At 37.7% G+C, this 11,500-nt stretch overlaps 1 long non-coding RNA gene across 1 annotated transcript; it reads right to left on the reverse strand.

The window, feature by feature from the left end:
• Positions 1–8,965: 8,965 nt before the first annotated feature.
• Positions 8,966–11,035, reverse strand: LOC126832069 (uncharacterized). The gene is made up of 3 exons (XR_007684541.2): positions 10,905–11,035; positions 9,794–9,966; positions 8,966–9,196 (listed from the first exon to the last, which is right to left on the reverse strand). It is a non-coding gene; the product is annotated as an uncharacterized LOC126832069 (long non-coding RNA).
• Positions 11,036–11,500: the final 465 nt, after the last annotated feature.

Below are 11,500 nucleotides of genomic sequence, written 5' to 3' on the forward strand. Positions count from 1 at the left end.
TTAAACCCCATTTCATTTCATTTGATTTTCATTCTGCTGTAAAAATTCACAACGAAACGAAGAAATGTCATGTTCTGATAATACGAGAAGGCGTACATTTTAAATGCCGTTTAAAGACATGTGTTCTATGCACCTAATTCATTAAATATTCGCTTTTATGTGTTAATAATTCTACGCTGATGAAATAATAATTATTATTTACAGTTAGATTTCAAGATAATTTAATCTCTTAGTTCCCTCCTAATTTAAACATGAATGGGTGGATTCGTCTGAATGTCCGACTAAACTGCGTAGTCAAATGAAGAAAAAGAAACATTGCCGATCTGTTAGATTTATTAAAAGACACTTTGACTATCGGCAATGTTTCTTTTACTTCATGTTTACAAAGTATGTAACAATTCAGACGAATCTACCCATTTAAACTATCCTAAAATCTAGTTTTTGTCAACGGAAGTTACACACAGTGTGTTTTTTAAGATTTGTCTATAGCTGTCTAGTCCTTCGGATGAGACGAAAAACCGAGGTCCCGTGTATACATTAGAATGCACGTAAAAGATCCCTTGGCAGTTGGAATTCGATATAAGAGTAAGCGATAGTGCCGCTGCCCGGGCATAATTTCCCTCATAGCACACTGTATGGCGTATGCCCGTCTTCATTAGCCCAGTATAGGAGCAGAACAGTAGGACGTTAAACCCCATTTCATTTCATTTTTAACATTTTTCTGTAATTTTTAATTTACTGCCTTTACGTAAATTTACAGTTCGGAGTTAAAAGACGAACTTACTGTAATCACTCAGTAAATTTACAGACCGAAGTTAAAAAACAGACTCATAGTTATTTTCCATTTACTGTTTTCAGTTAAAGTTACACACAAAGACAAATTACTGATGAATGATTGTTATCAGGAAATTTACAGAGGCAACTTTTTTCTGTCAGAAATGTTCATGTAAACTTCGTCAACACGGCAACAAGAGTCGTATTTGGATTATTTCGGCAACATGTATGGAGCTGAGATAACATTTTATTGTTCTATTAGTAAGATATATTCAACAAATATAAGAAATGGCGGTCTATATCGCCTTAATGCTTTTCTGATATTCTGCAAGGCTTCTGGGAATGTTACTATAAATAGACAATCGTCATAATGAGGGCGGTAGTGACATGACCACACTGCTTAGAAATTAGCGTAACTATTATCAAACGGAAAAAGTTAACCTACAGAATTTCAGTTATCAGTTACGTACTTCCGTACCTGGTTTATCGCTGAAAGTGCTCGTTACCATTAAGGATGCTTGAGAAATTAGCGTCCTAGTACCAAACGGAAAAGATTAGCCGACACAAGTTTTGGTATATGTTACATCGTTTCGTACTCGGTTTATCGGTGAAAAGGATGTTTGTGTTTTCTAAGAATTAAACACACTATACCTGTTTATAAGGAATTGTTTATTAATTGTATATATTAAAAGTTGTGACACATAACTAGTTTTCCGCCTGTTTTCATTCACTGAATTTACTGTCTGTTCCAGGTAGTACTACAACTCGAAAATTGCTTGTCATTTCTTCAAATTTTAATTAAAATGTCTAAAACTTCGTGAAATACCTCGAATGGTCACCCCATTGCTTTCAAGTTTTATAGCCTTTATCCTTTGTAAAATCGAAGTTTGTTTACATCTTACTACTTGAAACAGCCATGTTTGACCTAGTTATCTGGGCGAGCCTAAGTGGACAATGGGTGCTGGGTTTGCTTGAAGTCGTTTCACCCTACTTGGATGTATTGGTTGTTGTTTCGGTCCAGTAGAATATAACTCTTTTCAAAGAGTTATTTACTGAATTCCAGACCACGGTTGTTTGTCCCACTAACTTGAACATTTAATTGTTTCAAACAAGCTTCAAAGTGTGAAAATCTAATAAGTATTATTGTCGCGAAACAAACGGGCGAATTCTCCTTCACTAGAAATTTCTAGCCGAATGCACCAAATTTGTGAAGTACCTGTCTACCCTTATACGAAATATATGAAATTCCAGGTATGTCACAAAGTTTTAGCCATTTTAATTAAAAAATGAAGGCATGACATCACGATATGTAAGAGACGTCATTTGTTGATCTATTTTTCCATTATATTCGTAGTCTCTATCATCCAGACAAATATTCTACGTACGTTGAAGACTAGGGGGTTCTGGGTGACCGAGATTATGATACTCGACGTAAACCTTAGCGGCTACCGTCAACGCCTTGTTTTTAACGTGATTAATCGTCACCCACCCACCTACCTCACCCTGTGTGTTATCTATCGATATGCAATTTAATTTCCGCTGTTTTTCTGTAGGCGGAATCTGTCAGATCCCCACTTTGGCAGAAAGCTAAATTGTATTGTATCCTCTACGGTTTTCAATTTAAATTAGTACATGCTTATTTTTCATTTGCTTTTAATTTCAATGTTGCATTTTATTAAATGTCAATTTGGCGGCCTTTTCAATTTCAATATTGTGTTTGTTGTGATATGGAAATAGAGCATAACAAATAGCCTATTCAAATGATAGGGCTAATAAAGTCGCCATACAGTGTGCTGTGGGCAAAATTTTGCCCACACAGCGGCGCTTCGCTGTGCTCTTATTTCGAATTCCAATTGTGATGGGTTCTTTTACGTGCACGCCAATGTGTACACAATGTCAATTCAAACACTATTCACTGATTCTGGACAATAAGACAACATAAAAATGTCTTGTGAAATGGTCGAGAATGGTCTTCCGTTCGGTTGCGGAGCTTCACGCCCGCTTTCACTGCCAGTTAGATCGCAGATACATATTTCCTGGGATGCTAGCGAGTAGAGCTAGTGTATTTGGGAGGTTAGTCTCGCGCTGAAAATGAAATGAAATGAAATGGAGTTTAACGTCCTACTGTTCTGCTCCTATGCTGGGCTAATGAAGACGGGCATACGCCATACAGTGTGCTATGAGGGAAATTTTGCTCGGGCAGCGGCACTATCGCCTACTCGTATATCGAAATCCAACTGCCAAGGGATCTTTTACGTGCATTCCAATGTATACACGGGACCTCGGTTTTTCGTCTCATCGAAGGACTAGACAGCCGTCCTTGTCAAGCCCTCCGTCCTGCATCACTGACAAGGGGGAACCACGCCGGTCTCGCGTTGATGAGGATAAAAACCTCTCTATTTGTCACTGAAATTGTACCCGAAATGATGGCTACTAAATGTGGTATATTCCTACAAACAATATCTTTACCCGTTGCACTATTAAATTAAAACACCTGTTAAATAACCACGTGACCATTTAGAGGTCGGTTGGGAGATCAGGTCTGTTGGTTGGAGAGGGAGGAGAGGGGGGGGGGGTCAAACCAATTGAGGAGGTCATTTAAGTACGGAAAATGTTTCTATTGGGAGGTCTTAGTTAGGGTTAAGGTAACCTATCCATACACCTACCCCTAAACCGACCTGACGTTACCACCCAAGACCCCCCCCCACCCTCCCGAATCATAGGTGTCCTGTATCTATTGACCCTTTAATTTGTCCTTATTTTCCCTGTGTTGTATTGTTCCCCTGCTGTTAAAATCGATTATTATTATATGGTATGGTCATTTCCTGAAAGACATTAAAGGACGATATTGGTGTCAGTCATTATCACATATGTGATAGAACTAATTAAACACGTTCCAAATATAATTTTATCACAGAGATCATTGCTACGATTCCTGAATCGGAAGTGACGAACGCCAAAGGAAAACACGAGCCATCCCCCTATGTAACTGACTGAACTGACGAGTGATTACAGATACATGGGCGAATTTCTGCTCACTAATAATTCCTTCCAAGACAAAAAGTTGTTGTGTGAGACTGTGAAAGGATATCTGACAATTCATAAAAAGAATTGACTGCCACTAGATAAGAGAACACGAAAGAAAAACAGAAAAAGTCCGTGCATTACCATGTTTTTATAAGGTATGAATGAATATAAACAAGGGAATGTGCGGACTATTTCTATTTTTCTCGTGCTCTCTTATCTAATGACATTCAATTACTTTATTGAATTGTCAGGTATCCTCTTACGGTCCCATATAACAACTTTTGGTCTTGGAAGGAATTATTAGTGTGCAGAAATTTGGCCGTGTATCTGTTATCACTCGTCACATCAGTCAGTTATATAGAGAGATGTCTCGTGTTTTCCTTTGGCGTTCCTCACTTCCGATTCAGGAAACCTGTATTACTCAGCTATCGTAGCAATGATCTCTGTGATAAAGTTATATTTGGAACGTGTTTAATTAGTTCTATCACATATTTGATAATGGCTGGCACCAATATTGTCATTTAAAGGAGCTATAAATCGCTATAGTTCGGCACCTAGAAATGGACACAAATGGGTCGCAACGCCTATAATAATGTAATATGAATATATATAAACTGATTTACATTCAATTGTTTCTATTTGTACGTTTCTATTTCTAATAGGTTACGTTCGGCGAAACACGCGAAGAATCCAAATTGAATGGCAGAGTTTGGTGTCTGGTTATTCCAGTCTACACTGCTAGTATTTCCCTGTGGGGCATGTTTAGTCTCGTTCATCGGGTCGCTTCATTACAAATGGCACTCGAAAGCATTCTGGCACGCGAATCGCGTGCCAATTTTAAAATTTTCATATCAGGCGCCCATCTTTTTACGGTAAGATAACAACATCGATGTTGACTTTAATTGACATAATAAGTCGTGTTTGCAACGTCAAAGACTGTGGATGTGGATGGTATTGAGTTACGGACTTGCTCCTTTCAATTTTGTTTCTAAGAATACAAAATGTATAACAGGATCAGGAGTGATAATTCTGTATAACTTTATAAGAAAAAGACCTAAATCCGTGATTAAGTAAAATTTGGTGAAGGTATAAAACGGACGGCGCATAGCAAAAAGACTGACGATCACGAGAGTAATATTAAGGCAGCGTCTAAGACTTTAGTCCAGATTATTTTGTCTTCGACTTGCGAGATTAAACATGCATAATACGAGAGCTAAATCTGCCTATTGCAGGTCTTTCTTTAGGCCTGAAATGATATCTAAATTATTAATTAGACATTAAACATACATTCTCCAAGCGCTAAATCTGCCTATTGCAGGTCTTTCTTTAGGCCTGAAATGTTATTTAAACTATTAATTACACATTTATTAACAAAACAAGACCATAATCAACTCTCGATGGCACCGGATACTCGCGATTTTAACTACATTAGAACGGTTCGCCATTTAAAAATTTAATTTAAAAATGGGAAAGCGAGGCTAAGTCGCGAATATACCAGTGCGCTAGTTATCACTATGCACACATCTTGTCAAAACAATAAACAGTGATAATTTGGCCCAGAATGAAGTAATTTGTCTGAAATTTTCAATATTTTATTTTTTCATCATCTATTTTTGAATTATTATAGCAAGAATGACCAACTCTATATTAAACTCTTAACTAATGTACCTTTAATTAACTTATCCAGACCATTATCAACCCTCGATGCCATCGGATAGCCCCGATTTTAAGTAGATTTGAACGGTTTGGCCATTTAATGATTTAATTTAAAAATGGAGTAATGAGGCTAAGACTCGAATTACCAGTATGGTAAGTTACGATCAATATACACATCTGGTCAAAACTACAACCATTGATAACTTCGCTAAAAATAAAGTAATTTTAATGAAAGTTTCAATATATTCATTTTGCATTATCTATGTTTGAAATAATATAGCGAGCACGACCAGCTCTTTATCTAAACCTTACATTATGTCCCTTTTTGGCCACCAATTCCCTAACAACAACAAGGCTAATCTGTACTCACGATTGACTCACTAAGCAATTCACAACTCATTCAAATGTCATATCTTTCCGGCGTGGTTTCCCCTTGTCAGTGATGCAGAACTAAGGGCCTGGCAAGCACAGCTGTCTAGTCGTTCGGATGGGACGAAAAACCGAGGCCCCGTTTACACATTGGCATGCACGTGAAAGATCCCTTGGCAGTTGGCATTCGGTATAAGAGTAGGCCGTAGCGCCGCTACCCGGGCAAAATTGCCCTCATAGCACACTGTATTGATTAATTTGATACATTAAAACAACAAAAGTTTTATAAAGGATTATATTGTAAGTTAAAAAGGCGAAAAATTTTGAGTAAATTCTTAACTTTAGTCTAAGAATTTGGCAAGCGGAATTTTTCCCATCCGTATCACGTATCCGTATCGTTACGTGATACGTTGGGTCAATGTAGTTTTCTAGAGTTTGGGCAGATTTTTGCGTCGCGTATAACGTATGAGTTACCGAGTTGAGTTTAGTTCTATCACAGCATGATCACAGCCTACAAATTACTGGAGGGAGTGAAGTCAGACAGACAGACCAGAAAAATATGAAATTCCGAGAAAAACTCATCAAAAATAATGATTAAATTCCAGTCTTTATAATGGTTAAAATCACATCAAATACACCTTCGTGTTCTAGGATACACATAGATTCATAAAATAGCTATTGCACAACGTTTCAGCGTCTAAAAGTAGCAAAAAAGACGGCGATCTTTTACGGATTTTTTCCGTGTGAAAGCTGTTTGATACGTGTTGTCGAATCCGTGTGCCGTGACACGTATGAGAAATACACACATATTGATGACGGATACGCGATACGGACCTGGAATTTACGCTTGCCAAAAGTCTCTATTGTTATTTTCAAGTACCGTAAAGATATCAGAATCTGAATCCCCGATAGAATGACACAAATTTCAATTTTATTTGTAACCGATGCTTCCATTATACTCTTCGTTCACTTTAGAGCATTTTGGCTCTGGAATATGAAGCAAATGGCGGACCGTTTTCTCACTCGAGAATCGTCGCTCATCGACTCGAACTTTCGTTTCCGACAAATGGTGATAGTACAAATTGAAATAGAAATATCCGATTGGGCATGCTTGTATATTTTACATGACGTATGAATTTAATTATCAAGATATTTAATTCTCTTCGAAAAGAACTGTCCGCCATTTTTTTAAAGACGAAACATCAAATAATCATCGTTTGGATAAACGTTAGGAGTGGGCTTTACAATAGGCAATTATCAATCAACTAATCATAGAAACACTCCAGATTATCAGCGAGTTGATTAATTTTTAGTATGCCCGCCACGTGAGTGACACTCAATGTAATGGTTAATCAAGGATACGATTAGAATTTAAGATTTTTTTCCGCCAGTTCGCAAAAAGACTCGCCAGTACCGCAAAATGTTATCGCCAAAAGTATCGCCAAAATCAAATTTTAATCACCACTTTGATATTTTTATCGCAAATTGCGACTTTGGCGACCAACAGCGTGAGCCTTGCGTGTTAGTAATGAAAATTGCGTATTTTTTATCATGACGTATTTTTGGTAATACGCATTTACATAATATCGGGATTATCATAATCCCTCATAGCACACTGTATGGCCTATATCCGTCTTCACTAGCCCAGAAAAGTAGGACGCTCATCCCCATTGCATTTCATTGCTTACAATTTTGTTGTATTCTATTAAATACCTAACACAGAATTAACATGACCGAATGGTTAGCGTGTGCGCAAGGTATCATGCGATCTGTCATTGAGTCAACTATCGTGGTTTCGATTCTGTACGTGACAAAGAGTAGGATCGCCTGTCCAACCTCGTGGGTTTTCTCCCGAGCCTCCGGTTTCCTCCAACTGCTAAAGGACCCCTTTTCGCAAACAAATTATTGAAATAAAATAAAACCATATGTTAGTCCCGAAATGACCTAGTTTGTGTCGAGTGGACGTTAAACCCAATCGCTCTCTCTCTCTGTTTATATTTCCTTCCCGTGTACAAACAGTGTGATCTGATGATATATTTGGACTAAAACATATTTAAACTAAATCAAACGTTAACTTCAAATCCCCCTCAAAACATTTTTAATTCAAGACAACAACTATCCTATGATGCAAGAAACCACGCCAGTTGACTCAATGACAGACCTTATGATACAGCACACGCGTGATATAGGCAATACGATCTATGTTCTTCCGGAACGCTCGATATATAGCCAGACATTCATTGTGGGGGGGGGGGGGGGGTGTTGTGGATGGCGCCCTAGATTTGGAACCGCTCCCTTTCCTATTCCCAGTTTCGAAATTCGCTCCCGAAAACAACTACCCCGACCCCTTGAAATGTGTACATTTATCAGGCTATGTAAAAAGACGAATTATAGGGGCTAAATCTCAAAATGTTTCATAAGAAAGTAAAATATTAGTCCATTTTAGTCGATAATGACGTCATCTTACCGTGTACATTTGTAATATCTAATATTTAAGACACAGCGAACAATTCACAATCAGTACGGTAGCCTACAAAAATCGTGTATTTTATGGTTTCGGACGCCATTTATAATAAACAAAGAAGAACATATCCTACACGGCAATGCGGAAGTAATTAGTAATCTCTGATTTTTAAATGATAAAATATTAATAAAGGAAACGTGTCAAATGGATTAAGAAGGCGTAATCGACGGAAGTAAAATGGGGTTTAACGTCCTACTCCAACAGAAATGATTAGAAGATACAATAAATATTTTTGAAAATTGAATATAAATCACTTTATTGATTTTGATTTAAACAATATTTTATTCACAAACGAATAGGATTGAGCAACAGGCTTGAAGCCTATATCAGCTCTTTCCATAGATACAAAGGTATAATGAAGAAGGGTATGTTATTTACAAAATATCTTTAAAGAATGTACCGTTAGATTTAAAGAACATATCACTTTATATACATTAATATTACATAAATATGTTCTTTTAGACCAATTTTCGTCTATTTTAAGGTTCAAACGGATAGACCTATCTCAAAAGACAAATAAAACACATAAACTTAATGAAATCTGTATAGTTCATTTTTGATCCACTAAACACATAAACTTAATGAAATCTGTATAGTTCATTTTTGATCCACTAAAGTTTTTTTTTCCTTTTAAGGCAAGCAGTTGTCCACCCACGTCTCGTTACAATACGATGGCGACTTCTTTACAAAATAACTTGACCCAAACCAACGCACTCCTAAATAAAATTTCCATTTCATCATGTTACACCACCACCTTGAAAAAAAGGATTTGGGGGAACAGTGGTCTTGCATATTATAGTAGAAATCATAGTCACAGTCGTATCTTGACAAACCTCGTGCGACGCCCTGAAAAAAAAGTTCAGTCTGTTAGGCATTTAAAGAGAGAGAGAGAGAGAGAGAGATGGGGTTTAACGTCCACTCGACACAAACTAGGTCATTTAGGGACTAACATATGGTTTAATTTTATTTCAATAATTCGCTTGCGCGTAGGGGTCTTTAGCAGTGGGAGGAACCCGGAGGACCCGGAGAAAACCCACGAGGTTGGACAGGCGACCCTACTCCTTGTGACGTTAGGCATTTAAAACAATACTAACAAAAATGGTCGCGTATTTCAGTCAGCTTGTTAACTAGTATTCGAAATAAATAAATTTATTTTCTTACTGTACGAATTTATGTCTCTTACTTGAAACTTATAATGACTCATACTGTCGTATGGCGGGGCGGGGGCGTTAGATCATATGGCGTAGTTCCGACATCCGTCTTGTCCGTGACAAGGAATAGGACCGCCTGTCCAGCCTTGTGGGTTTTCCCCGGATACTCTGGTATTAATTAGGGTTAGGGAACGTGATTGTTGACGAGATTGTGGATTAGGGTTAGAGTTAGCCCAGAATAGCAAACGTCATGATTACTAACACATGAATAGCAAACGTCATGATTACTTACACATGAATAGCAAACGTCATGATTATCACACGCCGGTTTAAACAGTCGTCTATAAGTTGCGAAACCACCACTACATCCATTAGAGAACTTTTTACAGGTTTTTCCATCCACACCTCTTAACAGTTGAACAACCATCAGCACCAAAAATCCCGTAGCTATATATAGATTCATTTCTAAAACACATTACCGAAACTCAAATTTACCATTTGGTTTAAATGGATCTAAAATCAAATTGTCGATTTCATTGTAATTTATATGCTGATTTGTTTTCGAGGGGGTGGGAGGGTCACGGTGGTTAAGTGGGTAAGACGCTGGTTCGCTAGCCTGGAGGTCGGGTGTTCGATCCCTGCATTGGCCGAGAAAGTTCATCCGGATTTTCCGGCGTGATTCCCCCTTGTCAGTGATGCGGCTAGGAGGGGTTGTCAAGGACAGCTGTCTAGTCGTTCGGATGGGACGAAAAACAGGGTTCCCGTGTACACATTGGTGTGTACATAAAACACCCCTTGACAGTTGGAATTCGATATAAGAGTAGGCCGTAGTACCGCTGTCCTGGCAAAATTTCCCTCATAGCACACTGTATGGCGTATGCCCGTCTTCATTAGCCCAGATCGGAGCAGAACAGTAGGACGTTAAACCCCAGTTGAAATTTGAAATACGAGTAGGCTGTAGTGCCGCTGTTAGGGCAAAATATCCCTTAAGCACGTTATATGTCACGTGCCAATTTTCATTAACCCTTCCCGACATCATTAACCCATCCCGATATCATTAACCCATCCCGTCTACCCAGTCGGGGTAGAAATGTCGAACGTTAAACCACATTTCATTTTAAGTGTGAAGGATTGCGTTTTTCGATATTGGTGAATAATGAAAAATAAGCTACTTGTTTTTAGATATTCAGAATTAAAAAAAAACCAGATTTCTGGGATGGATAGAGAACATTTTAATCATGTATATCAACAGAATGTTATACATGAGGATGCCTGAGCAGTGGAATCGCATAAAAACTGCACTTTCTCCTTGTTTTATGATATTGGCAAATGACGAAAAACGAGTATCTCGCTTTATATATTAAGTGAGTACAGTCAATAAAATAAAATATAATAAGTACTACCTTGACTTCTGTCGAGATTCCGGGTCTTTAATCAAATATTTGATATATAATCAGCTTTACCACAAGTGATGCAAGATTCTGTGTGTGAGTTAGTTGTACTTTAAGTCTGATTCCACTTTCCTCAAATTGATCACGTGATGGTTAAAATTATAGATTTTATCTTCCGTTCCTGGAATCTAAAATAAGGACACGGGAAGGTTTAATATCGAACAGTTCCTGGTCAGTGTGGGGACCGACTTTTGACCTGTGACGTCAGACATTTGATTAACCAATCAGCATTGATGTTACTAGTGGATTACCCACATTTCCTATTAAAAAAGGTTAAACACTCGATTCGACAGACCATTTTATTGGCTAACCCCTCATTTCAAGCAGAACACGAGTTAAATAACAAGTCTGCCAGATCCAAGTGTAGTCAAGACAAGTAAAACGAAATTTTGAACTATAAAAACGAAACGAAAAATAGGATCTGTGTTTTAACCAGATTGGAGGAAACGCCAACGCTCATCGAATTATATAACAATTTGTAAATAGCTTCCTTGATAAGACCGAAAAAGAGATTTTGTTTCTAGTTCAAAGAAAATTTATTGAGTAAA

Source organism: Patella vulgata, chromosome 9 (genome assembly GCF_932274485.2).
Source record: "Patella vulgata chromosome 9, xgPatVulg1.2, whole genome shotgun sequence".
NCBI classification, from domain to species: Eukaryota; Metazoa; Mollusca; class Gastropoda; family Patellidae; genus Patella; species Patella vulgata.